We start from the raw sequence: 18,002 nt of genomic DNA, 5'->3' as shown, positions 1-18,002 counted from the left end.
GGGGCAGTTGGAGTCTTCTAGATTCTCCTGTGCTAGGAAGGTCACTCTATATACCGCATTTCTGCTCTCACCTCGTACTTCCTTTTTGATGCTCAAAAATTCTTATGTCTGGGGATCTCTGACTTGGGATATTTCCTTCCTGGGGTGTTAAGCTGCTGTCACCTCTCTAAAAAAAAAAATGGCTTGAGGTTTCAACAGAATAGGTAACATGATGGTATTTCCCCGAAGCGCGTCACAGCAGTTTGCTAAGTAAAGCCTTTGCCGTGTACCATTGTGTTCCTCAAAGTGGGTCCCATGATCACTGGAGTCTCCGCACCTGGGGGCTTGTTAGGACTTGGGGATCTGGGAATGCCCCACCTTAAGCCGAGGAGATCAGTCTCTGTATGTCAACAAGGTCCCAGTGACGCACATGCACATTAAGTTTAAAGAAGCTGGTGTCCACATCCTCTCCCCAGCCAGCAGAGGAGAGAGTGGGGTGACTACCTCCCGCAGGAACCACTTCCCCTGAGGTGAGGAGAATCATGATGAGGACAAGGGCTGTTCCTCGTCCCCATGTGCCTGGCACTGTGTGCAGGTCCTGGCACCCTCGTCACCCTCCCCATGCTCAGGAGACAGGTATTACTAGCTCCGCTTTACAGGATAAGTCATGTGGCTAAGACCACGCAGCCAAGAAAGGCCGGAGCCTGCTAATTCCCCGACCCTGAGCCTCTATTCTTCCCCTGAGTCTGAGAACATGCTAGACTGCGAAGGGGATTACAGCGGGGGATCTTAACCCTGGCTGCGTTTGGAATCACTTGGGGAGCCTTCCAAACACCGATGCCCACCCTCTGAGATGATGGTCTGATTGGTCTGAGGTCTGGGCTGGGATTTTGGAAACCTCCCTCGATGATTCTAACTTGTACCCCCAACTTGAGAACCTTGGTTTGCAGACTGGCCAAACGCCTGGCCTTGCTGATGTTCTATGTGGAGAAAGGTTTGCGTGCTGGGTGGCCACGCTTGAGGTTGCTGTCACTGTGGATGTCAGAGTAGGACAGAAGCTCCAAAGCACCCCACACACTGTTCCCTGCGACAGCGAAGCATATTTCAGCCCTGGCTAACACAGGCACCCCTTGCAGCGTTTGTGATTCGGTCCCTGCACACGGCTGTTTCCTCAGCAGCTTGCCTCGCACCAGCCTGGCCCTGCCTTCAGGTACCTCTTAGGCTTGTGTGGGTCTGCGGATGGGTCTCGGCCCACCTTTTACAGCTGAAACCCGGTCACAGAGTTTCAATCCTGTCCATCATTTGGTGAAGTAGATGATGGTGTGCTTTACATAAACACTCCATTTAATCCTCACCTATCCTGTGTCTCAGTGAGCAAGTGGAGTTCAGAGAAATTAAGCAATTTGCTGATTGAGTTTCAAATAATTCCAAACAGCCCGTCTCTTTACTGCCCTTCTAGTAGGGAAGGGGGTCTGGCCCCGGAGAGCCAGTTCCTGGGGATCCACCCTGACAGAGGCTCTGGTGTGGGCCAGACTCAGAGCAGAGTTCTGGAAGTAGAGAAGGTAAGGTGGTGTTCTTCCCGAGCTCCGGGTCCTGGAGGGCAGGTGAACGGGGCAGTTCAGGGCTGGCTAGTGAAGAGGCGAGCCGCGAGTGTCAGTTACGTTTTTCTAGTAGCTGCATTTTAAAAGGTAAAAAAAAAAGGGTGAAATTCATTTTAATAATATTTTTCTAACCCAATAGATCGAACCTATTATTTCAACATGTAGTCCAGCAGGGAAAGAGATGACACCATACGTTCTTTTCCTCACGTGGTCTGAAATCCTGCGTGTCCCTTCTGTCGCAGCACCTCTCGGTGCAGACTGGCCTCACTCCCAGGCTCAGCCTTTGCTGTGTGAGGGAGCCGGGGTCAGGAAGGTTGATTGTTGCTACCGTTCTCTCCTTTAAGGGGCACAAAAGCTGCTCGTGGGGTACATCACTGCTGCGTCCTCCAGATGACCAGGCTTTTCAGAGATCCTCAGTCATAAATCCTCCCCTATCAAAGGTCCAGCAAAATTACTGGATCCCGATTCTAGACCAAGAGGCCTTCCCTGCCCTAGTCCAGAGAGAAGCTGCCTGTGGCACCAGGGCTCAGTGACTTGCTGGTGGCCCTGCCAATGGCACATCCTTCCAGGGGGGGCTTGACTCTGTAATGACTGTGTTACATCAAAACTTTAAAGAATCCATCTAAACAGGAGTATTTCACTTTACTGGTGTGTTTTTAAAACTCGGCTGGAGCACAAGCTGTCCGTAGAAGCGCTCTTCAGGGTGGTGTGGATGGGCTGGCTTGGTGGCCAGATAATTTGGGATAGTAGGTCCCCTCCAGGAATCCCACGTCAGCATGCGGAAGGCTCTGAGCAGTCCTGCCTTAACTGTCACTCAGCTCACAGGCCCGGGACAGTCTTCTAGATACCTCTTAGCGTGTCATGGGATGCGCCTCTGTTCCTTTGCCAACCTGCGGGACAGGGAGGAGAGCCGCCCACAGCGGCCTTCACCCCACACACTTCAGGAAGACTGTGGTTTCTGTGGAGGTGCTGTCTAGACCGCAGTCACTAGGACTCAGTGAACCACTGCAGAAAGGGGGACCCAAAAGTACAGAGAGTGGGTGGACCTCGGGCACCCTGGGGTGGGGGCCACTGCCCATCACTTCTCCATGGTCAAGCCCAACTCCAGCTCCCTTTGTGGTATTCACCCACGTGAGGGATCTGTCCAGAGTTTAGCCCAGGCATGAGTAACGGGTGGACTGCCTCTGTAGGTTAAAGAAAGGCTGCTTGTTCTTGGGAACGTACAGTGCTTCACTGTCTCCCTGTGGCCCCATGTGGTTCAGGAACTGTCATCAGGGGGAGCTGTTCTGTAGCCCAAGAATCCGGTTGTGGGGATGTAGAACCCACTCAGTGCTGCCGAGTCACCTCACATCTGCTTGGAGGACAGGGCCCAGTCCATCCTCCCATCCCCTCCCCTCCTCTCCTCTCCTCTCCCTTCCCCTCCCCTCCTCTCCTTTCCCCTCCAGTCCCTTCTTCTCCCCTCCCTTCCCCTGTCTCTCCTCCCCTCCTCCCTTCCCCTCCTCTCCTCTCCATTCCTCTCCTCCTCTCTCCCATCCCCTCCTCTCCTCTCCCTTCCTCTCCTCCTCCTCTCCCCTCCCCTCCTCTCCTCTCCCTTCCTCTCCTCTCCTCTTTTTCCTCTCCCTTACCCTCCCCTCCTCTCCTTTCCCCTCCAGTCCCTTCCCCTCCCTCCCTCTGTCTCCCCTCCTGTCTCCTCTACCCTTCACTCCCCTCCTCCCCTCCCCTCCCCTCCTCCCCTCCCCTCCTCTCCTCCCCTCCCCTTATCTCCTCCCCTCCCCCCTCCCCTCCCCTCCCTAGAACCTAAGCATCTCTCTTGTTCACATGTTGTTTTCTGCCCTGAGGGCACAGTGTCTTTCACTAATAGAGCTTACAGTCACTCTGCTGCTTTCCAATCTCTGTCCTCTAAGGAACGTGCCTGTATGTGTGTGCAGTCACTGAGCCCCAAGCCAGGCATTTTTTCACCTAATTTATGCAGATGTCTCATAAGAGAAAGCTCATCCTTTTGTGTCTTACCCAGATTTTTGTAGCAAGCTAGGCAACATTTTTTTTTTTATTATTTAATGGACTGAGCATTTCTGAATTACTTATGAGCTTATCTTTATGCCAAATAAATTTCATTAATGATTTTTTAAAAACCAGCGTGAAGCCAGCTGGTGTGTCCTATTAATGATTGGTGATAATACTTTTTTTAAACAGTCCTGTATAAACCGTCGCAGGTAAGAAGCACATCGTGGAAGAAATATGATCCTCTTTCTGCGAGCCTGCACAGTATTGATCTCAACTGTTTTGTGTTACCAAAGTTCCAAGTGGGAAGGCATTCTTTATTCTTTTTCTCCCCTCCCACTTCGAAGAGCTTTGGCAGCATCGATGGCCATTACAGTGAGCACCCAGAAGCTGGGGGCCTGTCCAGGGTCACGATTGTGCCCCACCAGGGTGGGGGCAGGAACCTGTCTCATTATCTTGTCCCTGACTCCAACCCCACTCTGGCACTTCAGTAAATGTTTGCTGAAAGAATGATAAAAGCGTGTTAGCAGGTCAATAGAGAGTCACCAACCACCGTCTTTCCCTCTGGAGGCTCACAGAGCCTGAGCCTAAGGAGGTGGGACAGCCGCAGGTCCATGCTAAGGTCCCCAGCTGTCTGGCTTTGGGGAAGCCACTCCCGTCTTTGGACTTCAGTCCCTCCATCTGGAACTGAATCAACTCCTCCCCACCCCAGGGCTTGAGGGGGTGGGGCAGGAGACATCCCGAGACTCCTGGCTAGACCTCAGGCAAGTCCAGGGGATGATTTGGAACTCTGGGACCCTTAGCATCCCCCAGCTCCCACTCTCTCCTCAAGGAAGCCTTGTTTTATTGTCCCATGGTCATTAAGGCTACCCAGTGTGCTGGTTACATCCTCAAACTCTCGAAGCAGATTTCCTGGGTTTAAATCCCTGTTTGCCACCTCCTGGCTGTGAGATGCTGGATAAACTGCTTAACTTCTCTGTGACCCACCTGGAACAGGAGGATAATTGTAGCACCTGATTCATACCCTCTTCTGTGAGAATTAAATCAACACATGTGATGCGCCTTGAATAGTGCCTGGCACATATTAAGGTGTCAATGATTCTAGCTCTTTATTGTAAAATGATTTGTTGTACCCTGGGAATGGAGCTGGGCATTGTATGTGTTACCATTCTGTCACCTGGCTACAGATATGAGACAGAGACCTGGCTATTGCACCCAAATGCTTGGAGAATGGGTCCAGAGCCCTTTGGAGCACAACCCATACTCTTTATTTATAGGTGGATATAAGGTCTAGATATAGCTTGCTTTATTTGAAGTCAAACTGGAAAAAAATAGATAAGTGAAATATTGCTACATAATGATTCTCAGAAGATGAACAGACCTTCAAAAATGTTTGACTTTAAGAATTAATAGTTTATAGAAGTCCAGCACCCTCAGCTGGATGCCCAAAGATACGGAGCAGAAACTCCAAGGAAAAAGGTTGCTGTGGGGAAAGAATCGGATGGACCAGAAGCTGGATGATGGCAGGAGGAACCCAGGGAGCCTAGCCCTCAGATCTGCTTAGACAGAACCAGGCAGAACCGATCCACGGAACTGGCGCCTAGAGGGGGGCTGCATTAGGTGTAGAAGAAGGGGGGGTGGGAAGAAGGGAGGGGCGCTTTGAGCAGAGGCTCCTGACCTTACCTTCTCCCAGTGCAGTGGCCACGGTAAGATGGCTTTGGCTGCAAAGGCAGGTTCAGGCCTGCCGTCCCCATCAGACCTCTTTCTTTGGCTCCTCTCTCAACACTAGAAAATGTCTCTTTTTCTACATCCTCCCTCCCACCCTCCCCATTTCAAATGGAATCCCTTATCCAGAGAGACATTACCAAGAGCCACGTTTGGTGTGGTCCTGTCTCAGTGTACCTTAGGAATGGCTTAGTTACTTTTGCCCAGTGAGAACACTATCAGAAGAATTACTAAACTAAAACACTTTTTATCCTGCAGAATGGAGCTGTGGAGAACAATATACTGACCAGTTTCATTACTAAGAAACGTGAGAAATGATTGTCTACATCCTTTAAAGCCATGTTGAATGATCCAAGTCTAAGGAAATCTCCAGTGGCAGATAGCTGTCATCAAAATCCTTTTTATCTTCCTTTAAGAACCTGGTCTTGTTTTAATTATGTTTTAAAATTAGCACATATAATGCGATCCCAATAACATGAACAAAATAATCCACATCAAAACAACAAAAAACCCTCAGAGTATTGGGAGCTACATTAAAATGGTTATCTCAGACAATCGCGAGGCTAGATAGATGATAGACACAAGATACATAGATATGCAGAGCTATTTTCTGTATTTTTAAATATTTTCCATATTAACAGGAATCTTTTGGCTATAAGAAAAAAGAAAATATTATTTGGAATGCTGTAAACAAATAAAGGCTTGTTTTTCTCACTAAACAATAAGTGTGAAGCATCCAACATAGATTCAGAGGCCCAGGAATAACAGAGCCTATTTTTCTAATTCTCTTGATTTTTCTCTCATTCTAATCCCATTTGCCTCATGCTCTGAGGAGGGCTGCTGAAGCTCCAGGCATCATGACTCATTCAAATCAGAAGGGAGCAAAAGCTTTTGCTAAAACCCCAGAGGAAATCCCAGGAGACTTCTGTTTTTGTCTCATCAGCCAAGTAGTGGCCCTTGACCAGTCCTAGCTGCACAGACACTGGAAAGGTCAAAATGTAGCTTTTTAGCTCCATGAGCAAAGGCAGGCAGGAAAGAGGGAGGTAAAAATGAGTGTTGGGGACGGGGGGGGGGGGGGGGGGTGTGTGTGTGTGGCTCTACCATAGAGCACTTGGCTAGCACTCGAGAGGTCCTGGGTTCCATCCCCCTCCCCACACATACACAAAAATATGATGATGATGATGATGATAGAAAATGAGTGCCGGGTGACAGCCTTTGCTGTCTGCTTGCAAGACTTTTTAAAAAATATTTATCTTTTAGGTGTAGATGGACACAACACAATGCCTTTATTTTTATGTGGTGCTGAGGATCGAACCCGGTCCCACTCATGCTAGGCAAGCACTCTACCGCTGAACCACAATCCCAGCCCTTGTAAGCTTTTTAAAAAGTCATTTATTCTGGGACTTGGGTGGTGGCTCAGTGGTAGAGCACTAGCCTAGCATGTGGGAGGCACTGGGTTTGATTCTCAGTACCACATAAAAATAAATAAAAAATAAAGTCCCTTGACCACTAAGCATAATATGCTGGGTGTGGTGGCACAGGCCTGTCATCCCAGCAATTTAGGAGGCTGAGGCAGGAGGATCACAAGTTCAAACCAGCCTCAGCAAATTAGTGAGGCCCTAAGCAACTTAGTGAGGCCCTATCTCTAAAACATTAAAAAGATCTGGGAGTATGGCTCAGCGGTAAAATAATCCTGGGTTCAATCCTCGGTATCAAAAGAGAGAGGTGGGGTACAGAGAGAGAGAGAGAGAGAGGAAATAATGTGTTACTTTTATAATTGAAAAAAGGTAAGATTATGTTCTATCTTGAATCTACTGTAAAATCTCAATTATGTAAAAATATGCACAACTAAAGGTGTGAAAAAAGCCATGGTGGCATGAAAGTTGTCTTCTTCAATCTTGAGATAAATGGCACCCATGTTCCCCCCTGGCTACTAGGTGACCAGAGGCAGAAAGATTGGTGGTTCCTGGAAGAAGTGGGAGACTCGGAGAGGAGGGTGGATGGACAGGTCTGCAAGAAGAGACAGGCTAAGAAAGCACCCCTTGCTGATGTGTGTGGGCGGGGCTGAGGTGTCCTGAACCAATGAGCGTTCGGGAAGCTGAAGTTCGGGTGATTTCTAGTAATCCTGACCTGCAACCCAAAAGTGGGTTTTCAGATTGAAAGTAGATCACAAGCACTTTCTAGGAATACATGTATCAGTGGCATCTCCATGATGTGCTTGAGCAAGTCAGCTTCAGAAGCCTCCAGTCCAGTAAACCCTCTCCCTTAGATGGGGGACAACAGCTGACAGCAGTCAGTGCTGTCACGATTGCAATCCCATTTGGTCCTTTCCGTGTTTTTGAAATGGCCCTAACCACAAGCCCATGTACTAATAGAAAAATGAGCAGAATATATGAATCACTTGTTTTGATAGCATTACGCTTAATCTAGCTAGAACACTTCACACAATCATAGAGTTTGAATTCTCAATCCAGTGTGAATTTTTAAAATGAAGCTTTTCAGACCCGATTGCCCTGGGAAAGCAGATTTCATAATTTGCTCTCCAGCCTTGCTAGAAAATCCATTTGTCTTTGCAATTGAATTTGCAAAGTGAAATCATTTTGAAGGGCTGCTCCTTTGGCCAGCTCTTCCACTCCACCTCCCTTTTCCTGTGCATTTCCAGGACTCCCTGTTGATCTGGGCAGACCAAGCCATCCTGTCATCCCATCTCAGCTGAAGGCGTGATGCTGCTTGGGGGTGGGCTTTGTCCTCACCACAGACTGCCCGGCTGAATTCTGCAGCATTTGCTGCCTCAGATTCTCAGAGGGGCAAAGGAACAGAGTGGGTGGGGAGTGCTGGGCCAGGAGGCTGTGGGCAGTGGGTCAGTCCTAGCTCTGTACCTTAGGGATACCATCACATCTGTGAGCATCTTCAAAAGCAGACCCAGCCACCCTGCCTTTGTTCTAGAGTGAAATAAGATTATGAAGGTCCAGGGGCTTTGACAATGCCATAAAATGTTCCGTTTAATTCAACTCCACAATACAACAAATATTTTTGGAGATGGTGAGTTTCCAGCTGAGATGTAGCCAGGTAGACACATCCAGTAGGCAATTGGATTTATTAGACCAAGGCTTAGTAGGACAGAACTCTGAGCTGGGATTACATATTTGTGAGTCACAGTTTTTCTTGGTACCATTGCACTGAGATCACAAAGGGGAATTTTGTATATTATTGTCATTATTATTGCTACTACTGTCTTACTATTTAGGAGGAGTTCACTCTCCCTTATTAATAATCATAATGAAGTTGGGAGGAAGCCCATGTATCAAGGTGTTTTAATTTATCTTCTTAATGAATTACATCTCACAGATAAGAAACTGGTGAATAAGATCTGCCAGTAAGCTGGATTTTCAAATTAAGGTTTCCAGTTTCTCAGACTTGCTTAAATTATTGGATACCAGCCAAAAGACTTCCCAATTAATTAGCTTTGATGATTTATTTTAACAACTTCAACTGATGACAGTACAGAAATGAAGTTGTTTTTTTAGATTATTAATTAGTAGTTCCAGAGTATAAAAATCACCTCGGAGCATCCACGGTTTCTCTTTGTAGTGCTTTTGGCATCTGGGACGCGATGGCTCCTCACTGTGTCTGACTTCCCCACGTGCCGCCTGGGTTCGCCTGTTTTCTATTGCTGATGACACAACACCACACACTAAGTTAGGAAGAGAAAGGTTTATCAGGGGCCCAGGACCTGGCAATGGTCTTCTTATTGGAAGAGTCCTGAGGTGGCACCGGGCATCACATGGCAAGGGACAGGGAGCATGTGTGTGTCTGTCTACATCTCTCCCTCTTTTTACAAAGCCACCAGTATTCAACCACAGGGGCTCCATCCCATGACCTTATCCAGGGTCAGTCACCTCCCAAGGGCCTCACCTCTAGACACCACAGTGGGATTAAGTTTCCACCTCACAGTGGGGCTTCAGTGTCAGCACCTGAAGCCTTGGGGACATCCAACCACATGCAAGCCACTTAGTACCCTAGGCCCCACAACCTCCTCCTGGTACCCTAGACAATCTGCCAATCAAAACTCCCTGAGGCACTTCCAAATATCCTGCAGGGGGCCCTCCAGCCCAAACACTTAAGGAAATGGGTCCCCTCTGTCATCACCTGCAGAGCTTGGCCATCATGTCCCCAGGGCCCATAATAGTGCACTGGTCTTTGGTGAGATGAGCTGGTGCCCAAGGCATTTACTTAGGAAATACTCTGCATCTAAGACCCAGAGTGACTTAACGCTCCATAAGAATACTGTTAGGAGCAGCGGCAGCTTTTTTACTTTGTCATTTGCAATATTGAGAACCACATGATGAAGCTGTTTGGACTAACTAACGTCAGTGACCTAGAACGTGGAGCAGCAGGCTGTGGCATTCACTATTTTGTTTGATCTTCACAACAGCCTTCTGAGAAAGATGAAAACCTGAGGCCAGAGGAAGTAGTAACTTGCCTTTGTCACATGTGACAGTGAAGTAGTAAAACCAGAAATAGGGACCTTGAGATCCTGGCTGGAGCCTTTCCACCATAAAGCAGTCTCCAAGTAGCCGGCACCTCTGGGATCTTAAAGCCGGCAGGACTGGCCCAGGGAATGAATCACAGAGCTCAGGCAGCCAAGTGGGGGCGCGGCAGCCCCATGCACTGCCACTGGTGTGGAAGGGGCTTTTGATGGCTTGTTTGTTTATTTAGCCTATGATATCAAATGACGGTGCAATTGAAATAGAAAATTCAAGCCTAGGGAAATGTAGAGCCAGGCGCAGTGGCGCAAACCTATCATCCCAGCGGCTCGGGAGGCTGAGGCAGGAGGATCACGAGTTCAAAGCAGCCTGAGCAAAAGCAAGGCTCTAAGCAACTCAGTGAGACTCTGTCTCTAAATAAAATACAGAATAGGGCTGGGGGTGGGGCTCAGTGGTCTAGGGCCCCTGAGTTCAATCCGGGTAGCAAAAAAAAAATAAAAGTAGAACACTAAGAGGAGAACCAAGAGCCCAGCGCGCAGCCCAGGAGGCTGACCCGCTTGTTGTATTAGAGCTTCATTTTCCAGTCAGTCTCCTGGCAGCCAAAGGGAAAGAGAAGGGCATGATTCACATTCCCCCGAAGTTGGGAGCACAGCCTTCCTCAGGGAGGGAAGCTGAGTGCTAGGAAATCGCTCAAGAGGGTCTTACATGGGGGATTCTGGGGACAGATGTATGATGTTAACAAGATTTCACAGGAAATATTATAGTAGATTATATTATATTTATATTATATAAATATTATAATAGATCTAATTGTTCTTTTTTTAATAGCATCGTTTAACCAAAAACAGATCAAGTAACCCTGAGGGTGGGATGTGGACCCTCAGTTAAGCTGAGCCTGTTCTGTTTGGGTCCATGTAATTCGGTCCAAGATGACATATGTTAGTGGTCTCACTAGATCCAGGGCTAAAGTCTAAAGCGCCCAGAGTTGCATATGGCTCAAAAACTCTTCTGGACACTTCTCTTAGTAGATGCCTCTCCTCTCGCGGGCTTCTTTGGGATGCAGGATGAGCTTGTAGGCTGTGACAAAGGCCTAGAAGGTTGGCACCATGCCAGTGGCACATCCCTCGGGGTATGATGGCACCTTAGCAACAGTGGCCTGAAACACCCAAGTGATGGAGTCACACGAGGCCGACAGCAGGTTCCTGTGGCCCTCGAGTGACTCACTGATCCAGTCCTGCCACGTGCCACCTTCCCAGAGCTGCACCGTGGGGGACGCACAGCTTCTGCAGCCCCCGTGGCAGGGCAAGAGGGAGCCGAGTGTCGCAGCCCAAGTGTTTCCCAGAACCACCCAGAAGGAACACGTCACTTCCCTTCACATTTCCATGCAAGTCCTTGGCCGTGCCCGACTTCTCCTGAGTGCAGCATCTCCCACAGCCAGGGGAGGAAGGCGGCCCACACCAGGAAGGGACGAAGGTCACTCACAGAAGACGTGGGGGGAGGGAGCCGGAGGTGAGAGTGAGGAGCTGGTGGCCCTGGCAGCACCACGGGGACCCGGGGGTGGCTGGGTTGGTGCTGGGAGGGAAAGGCAGTAAGTGCCACTTTAATTGGCCTCCACTCTGCAGGCCAGGGGACCTGGGAAGGTGCTCAGGAGGCGGGACTGGTCCTGCTCCAGGCCTGAACCAGGAGGCAGGAGCAGCTACCTCAGCACCTGAGAGTCTACCCAGGCCCTGAAACAGAAGGGACCCCGACATTTAACTTATGAGGTGCCTCCCGCCTCTTACTGTGATCTGGAGTGAAACCAGGCCCACTTGGGCTTTTCCAAGCAGTGACTAATGGCGGGGTTCGGCCAGCCAGGCCCAGCGCATTTTTCACTTGCTCCGGGCTTCCTGCCACAGTGGCCTGGCCAGAGCTGTTAGGGATGACTATGCCTAGCACTCCCTACCTCACCATCCATCACCGAGCACCCTCTCCAGCCACCTCCTTTTTAATAGGTTTAATTATTACTTCTCCTGCTTCATGGCTCGATTAATCTTCCCATGGCCTCTGGATTTACAGCACACAGCCTGGGAATGTGTGAGCTATTCACTACAGCCTCCGTCTCTCACTGTGTGCAGGAGGAGCTGGTGGAGTAGTCAGGACTCTCACCGTGAGCAGGTGGCCTCAGCTGTTCTTACTGTCCCCTCCTGTCCTAGATAAAGTACCACCCTATCCTCTAAGAGCATTCAGAACAAAAGATAAAGTGTCATCGTCTTACCCAAGCTCAGTCAGTGGGGTGAAGGCCTGTGTTGCTGCCAGTCCACACACGTCCTTCACACGCTCCAGACAGTATGAAGGCTGGAGTGACTCTATTGAGGTCCCAGAGACAGAAAAAGGGACTTAACCATCCACATCAGGACTTAGCTCAGATCAGGACTCAAAAAAGTTTCCTGATCCAGAAGGGGTTACACAAGAACATGCCGCGTTAGCCAGGCGCTGTGGTTCAGCCCTGGAATCCCAGCGACTCAGGAGGCTGAGGCAGGAGGATCACAAGTCTGAGGCCAGCCTCAGGAACTTAGTCAGACTCTCTCAAAGTGAAAAATAAAAAGGGCTGGGGATGTAGGTTGGTGGTAAAGCACCTCTGAGTTTAGTCCCCAGTTTAAAAAAGAAAATGCAGTGCAAACTTCTCTATCAATCTTTTTTTTTATATTTATTTTTTTTTAGTTGTAGTTGGACACAATACCTTTATTTTACTTATTTATTTTTATGTGGTACTGAGGATTGAACCCAGTGCCTCATGCTTGCCAGGCAGGCACAGTACCACTTGAGCCACATCCCCAGCCCCCTCTAACCAATCTTTATTATTTACTTTCTATTATGGACATTTTCACAGGTGGAGAGAATAGTGTAATGAACCCCACAAACTCATAACCCCGTTATCAACATTTGCTAATTTTGTTTCATCTATTTTCATAAATGTGCACGTGGGCAGGCACACACACAGTCCCTGTTTCCTTTTAAAATACTTCCACGTGTACCTCTCCGGAGACCTTTATCAGTGTGGCTACTGCCCATGGCACACCTGTCTTTGGTGGAAGCCCATGGGCTGGTGCAGCTAAGGCGGGGGTCCAAGGGTTCTCGCCCGGCTGCGCCCACTAACGCTGCCTCTTGCGGGGAGCGAGCTTGTGGGCCCCTCCAGTCCCCAGGTCCTGTGTTTTCTTCGGGGGGTCTCTGGATAAGGCAGATCTCAGTTCCCTTGAAAGCGGGAGAGGGTACGTCAGGGCTGGAAGCCCCTCCGGGTCACGCTCAGGGGTGGTCACAACGTGGGTGTCTTCAGTGAGCGGAAGAGCGCACCCGCTGTCGCAGAGGGGCACGGAGGCCCGACGGAGAAAGGCGGCAGGGTCCACTGCTCAGATACCCCGCGTTGAAATAGATAGTCCTAGTTGAAATTGTGGGCTTGCCCCGTTCGCAGCTCCTGTGCTCTTTGCTCTCAATGGTTAATGATAAAATCAAAACGTTGGGAGCGCTCACTGTGTCCCAGGCCCCTGCGCCAGCCTCTCATAAGCCGGGCCCCCCAGCCTCACCACCACGGCCTCTGAAGTAGGCTGTGACCGAGCAGGAGGCCTGCTCTGGGTTGGATTTGCAACCACGTGTCCTTCCCCCCCCCCACCCCCGCACGCCCTGGTGAGAGCAGGGCTTTGTGAGGGTCTTCTGCCCCACTAATCTTCATTTAATTCCCTCCCTGCAGCACGTTGTCACCTCGCGCGCCCCTGCTGACAGGCCCTCTGTAAGTCTTCATCTGAGTGACGGCCCTGGAAAATCAAGCTGTGGTCTGGAAAGGGAAGGAGGATCTGCAGATTATCCCCTCAGCATGTGCAGTGGCTCTGCTGGCAGCTCTCAGGGCCGCTTTTATGTCGCTCAACAAAGAGCAAGCACAGTGTTCCCTTCAGAATCCCCCAGACTGGCAGCGGGGACAGCAGAGAGAGGGGCAGAAGAAAAAGTGTCCCGCCCTGCCAGGCCCACCGCTGGCCCTTGTCTGCTGCAGAAGGCTTTGTTTTGAGTCCCTTCCTCTGGACACTTCAGAGGAGGCCCTGAGAAGGAAGAACAGAGGCTGGGGGAGGAGGCTTGGAGGGCTGGCTGCAGGTCGGATCACTTTGCTGTCACCAGCAGGCAGTTCCCTTCGCAAATCATCGAACCCTGGGTAGCCATTATCTACCAACTGCTCCCTATTAACTAGCCCAGACTCTTCCGGCCAGAGTGAGGGAAGAACAGTCCCTTCCCTTTCTCTCTCTAAGTACTGCTCATGCCATGTTATATGTTCAAAAACGCACATTGGTGATTTTGTTTTTTATTTTTCTTTTTGCAAAATTGGGCTCTCCACCACTGAGCTACATCCCATTTATTGTTTTTTGTTTTGTTTTGTTTGTTTTATTTTGAGACAGGTCTCATTTAATTGTAAGGTTGGCCTCAAACCTGTGATCCTCCTGCCTCAGCCTCCTGAGTAGCTGAGATTACAGGCATGTGCCTCCATTCCCAGCTGCATATGTGCTTCTCATACTCCTTCTTTGAGATGATTATAACCTGACATTGTTAGTAAGAAAGCAAAAAATGCCAAAATAAAACCAACTTTCAATTAAAATAATAGGAAAGCAAAGTTCAGAGACACTGACTGTCTCAAAGACACTCAGCTGAATGTGGCAGGAGCCAGGCCTGTAAAGCAGGACTTCTGGTTTATTCTGAAGCCCGGTGCCTTTTCTGTCATCATGCGCCTTCCTGAGACTCAGCTTTCTGAACAATCAATCCTGGAGGAGGGTGGGGGCTAGCAAGGAGGCCTTGTCTTTGGTAGGGGGACATACATGAAGACCAGCCTGCCTCTAGTGGCCTTCTCTGAAGACCTCTGTTGCTTGCTTCCTCTATCATTGTAGCAACCAAACGTAATAATACTGGCTTAAAACTCATTGCAGCCAGGCGAGGTGGAGCATTGCCCCCCTGTAATCCCAGCAACTCGGGAGGCTGAAGCAGGAGGATCACAAGGTCAAGGCAGGCCCCATCCAAAAAAAAATTTTAAAGACAAGGATTGGGGACGTAGGGATGTGGCTCAGTGGCAGAGTTACCCTGGGTTCAGTCCCTAGTGCTGCAGAGAAGGGGGAGGTCATTGAAATAATCCAGTGCTCTGGTGCCCAAAACACTGCAAGCCATCCCTGTGGGAGATCCAGGCACCCTGCCACCCGCCCAGCTGCCCTCTGCTCACAACTTGAGATCCCAGGTGTTGCCAAGGCATGAGTTCCTCTCGGGCCCCTTAGAGTTCCTGACCTTGAGACAGACTCTGAAACACCGCCAGCCTTCCAGGTGGGACGCCCCTGATGCCGCCAGCCTGGGACAGTGACCCCAGGGAGGACTCCCGGATCGGTCCCAGAAACGTTACTTCTCCCATTGGACCAGAGTTCAAAATTACTTTAAGGGTTATATGTTCCTTATTTTAAAAATATGTATGTATTTATAGGGCCGGAGCTGTGGCTCAGTGGTAGAGCGCTTGCCTAGCATATGTGAGGCCCTAGGTTCAATCCCAGGACCGCATAAAAATAAATAAATATTGTGTCCATCTACAACTAAAAAAAATTAAATACAGATAAGTCAAAAGAAAAAAAAAGCTTCAATCCTACCACCACACACAAAAAGTAAATACGTTTGCATACATGTGCCCTGTTAGTCTTTATCAAAATGTGGCTTTGTAGCATATATATTTCCTTAATATAACTACATTACCATTTTAATGTTATCATGTTATCCCATTAATATAGATGTACTGTGATTTAGTTATTTTAAGATTATGGAATATTTGACTCATAAAAATCACACAGAAGAATTACGGTATTTTACCTCTGCCACCTCAAGAATTCCCTTTCCTGGAAGTATATAGTAATTGCAGTACTAATACTTGAATTTCACTTACAGTTTACAGTGCACTTGCAAATATTTTATGTCATTTGATCCTTATCACCACCCTCTAGTGTCACTATCACTATTCTTAATTCTCATTTTATAGAACTGAATACAGTGGAGTGGGGCTAAGTGATTTACCCAGTACCCTAAGTCCAGTTAATGTCAAAGAGGCAGCAGGCCCAGGAGCAGGCAGGACTCTTTGGCAGGGCAGACCTCCATGGCAGGTGGGGAGGAAGGGCCATCGAGTGGCCCTGGCAGGCTCACCCCCACCCCCGCGCCCCAACTTCAGCATTGATTATGTGTCCTGGCGTGATTCGCACCTGACCGCCACCCTATGGTTCTGTACAGAGGGCAGAGTGGCTTCATCTCTCTCTGTACCCCTGCGGCCATCACAAGTCTAGTTCACATTTGCTGGGTGAACAAGTCAGTAAACAAAGGGTGACATAAAGTTAGGTAAGTTGCAAAGGCAGGGATTCGACAGCTCCCATTTTCAAATCAGACATTTGCACAAGAGCTCATCTTGGTGACGCTAAGATTCCTGTGCCTCTGCAGGTGTTGGTCACCACTGCAGAGCTTGCTACTGGTGCACAGAAAGGTATGTGCAAAACCAAGAGCCAGGAGGAAGCACACACAAGGTTCTGCACCTCTTCCAATGCCCCTCCCGCCCCAGCTGGGATGGGCCACCTTGGCTACCCTGATGACACCCCTCATTTGGAACTAATTTATATTCATGATGCATCTCATTTTGAACTGCGGATAAAACAGTGGCTTGGCTTAGGAACTGGAGTGCAGTTTATGGGGGTTGTTTGAAGCACTGTGATTGTTGATTGTCAAAGCATAGAGCAGAGTTACAAGAAATTTTGGAACAAAAATCACTCAAATCCCCTCACTTAGCAAGGCAGCTACTTTCATCTTGTGGAGTCCCCTCCAGGTCTTGTCCACGCACACAAATTTTGTTCTCCTACTTGTCACCTGCAGCTTGCAGCGTTGCTTCCTGCTTTTCCAGTTAACATGATTGTGAGATCATTTCCCATTTTAATGCACAGACTTCATAATGACCTTTTTAATAACGGTGTCATCTTCTGTTGAGTTGATATGCCAAAATGCACTCGCACAGTCCCCCAGTGTTTGGCATTTAAGATGTTTCTGATTTTCCACTTCTCTATAATGCTGCAGCAAAGACTAGAGGCACTTAGTTTGTGTGGCTGTTGACTGATTTCTTTAGCTTATGCTCCCTTGAGCAGGATGGTGGGGTCAGAGTAGGACCAGATGCCAAGTGTGGTAACTCATACCCACAGTCCCAGAGACTCTGGAGGCTGAGGCAGGAGGATCTCAAGTTCAAGGCCAGCCTGGCAACTTAGAGAGACCCTGTCTCAAAAAAAGCTGGAGGCAGAGGGCTGGGTATATGGCTCAATGACAGACTCCCTGGGCTCAATCCCCAGTCTCTCTCTCTCTCTCTCTCTCTCTCTCTCACACACACACACACACACGCACATGCACACGCAGTGGGACTATCTTCATTTGGCACACTGCTGATCCAAAAGTTGTTCTTGTTTATGTCCCCAGCAGTTGTTATGTTTATCAATTTCAGGGCAACCTAATCAGTATAGGGGGTGTTTAAATTTTTTATTTGCTAATTTAGCAGGAGTAAAATGGTACTTCAGGGTTGGTTTATTTTGCATTTCTTTGATTATTAAAGGAAATTAGCATTTCCCCCTGTGGTTACTCTTTGTATTTCTTTGGATGTGAGTTGTCTGCTAACATTTCTAGTTCTTTGCCTCTTTTAATAAATTGGGGGGCTGGGGTTGTAGCTCAGTTGTAGAGCACTCACCTGGCACATGCAAGGCACTGGGTTTGAGCCTCGGCACCACATTAGAAAATATAAATAAATAAATAAATAAATAAATAAATAAATAAATAAATAAATAAAATAAAGGTATTGTGGCCACCTACAACTAGAAATATTTTTCTAAAAAATAAATCAGGGTCTTGATTTTTTTCTAAAACTGAATGATATCTTTACTCACAATAGATATTAAACTTTTTCATATGTGTTTCACATATATCCCAGTGTTTGTTGCGTTTTAATTTTAGATATTTATTTGCAGTAGAAAAATCCTTATTTTTGTAATCAAATCTGTCGATGTTTTTTCCTGTTGCTTTGAAGCTTAGAAAGCTCTCCTCCCTCTGGAGAGTTGATAAATATTTAATTCTACCTTCTGTTATTTGAAATTCTTTAATTCATCTGGATAGTATTTACTATAAATTGAGTTGCAAATTACATTTTTTT

The 18,002-nt window shown here is 48.3% G+C and overlaps 1 protein-coding gene across 3 annotated transcripts in view; it reads left to right on the top strand.

Annotated features, from left to right (window-relative positions):
• Positions 1-18,002, top strand: part of TTC28 (tetratricopeptide repeat domain 28) — a 622,345-nt gene that overhangs the window by 507,434 nt on the left and 96,909 nt on the right. The window lies entirely within an intron of this gene.

This window comes from Spermophilus citellus (genome assembly GCF_964194105.1).
Source record: "Spermophilus citellus genome assembly, chromosome: 3".
NCBI lineage: Eukaryota > Metazoa > Chordata > Mammalia > Rodentia > Sciuridae > Spermophilus > Spermophilus citellus.
This window is presented reverse-complemented; position numbering and strand designations above follow the sequence as displayed.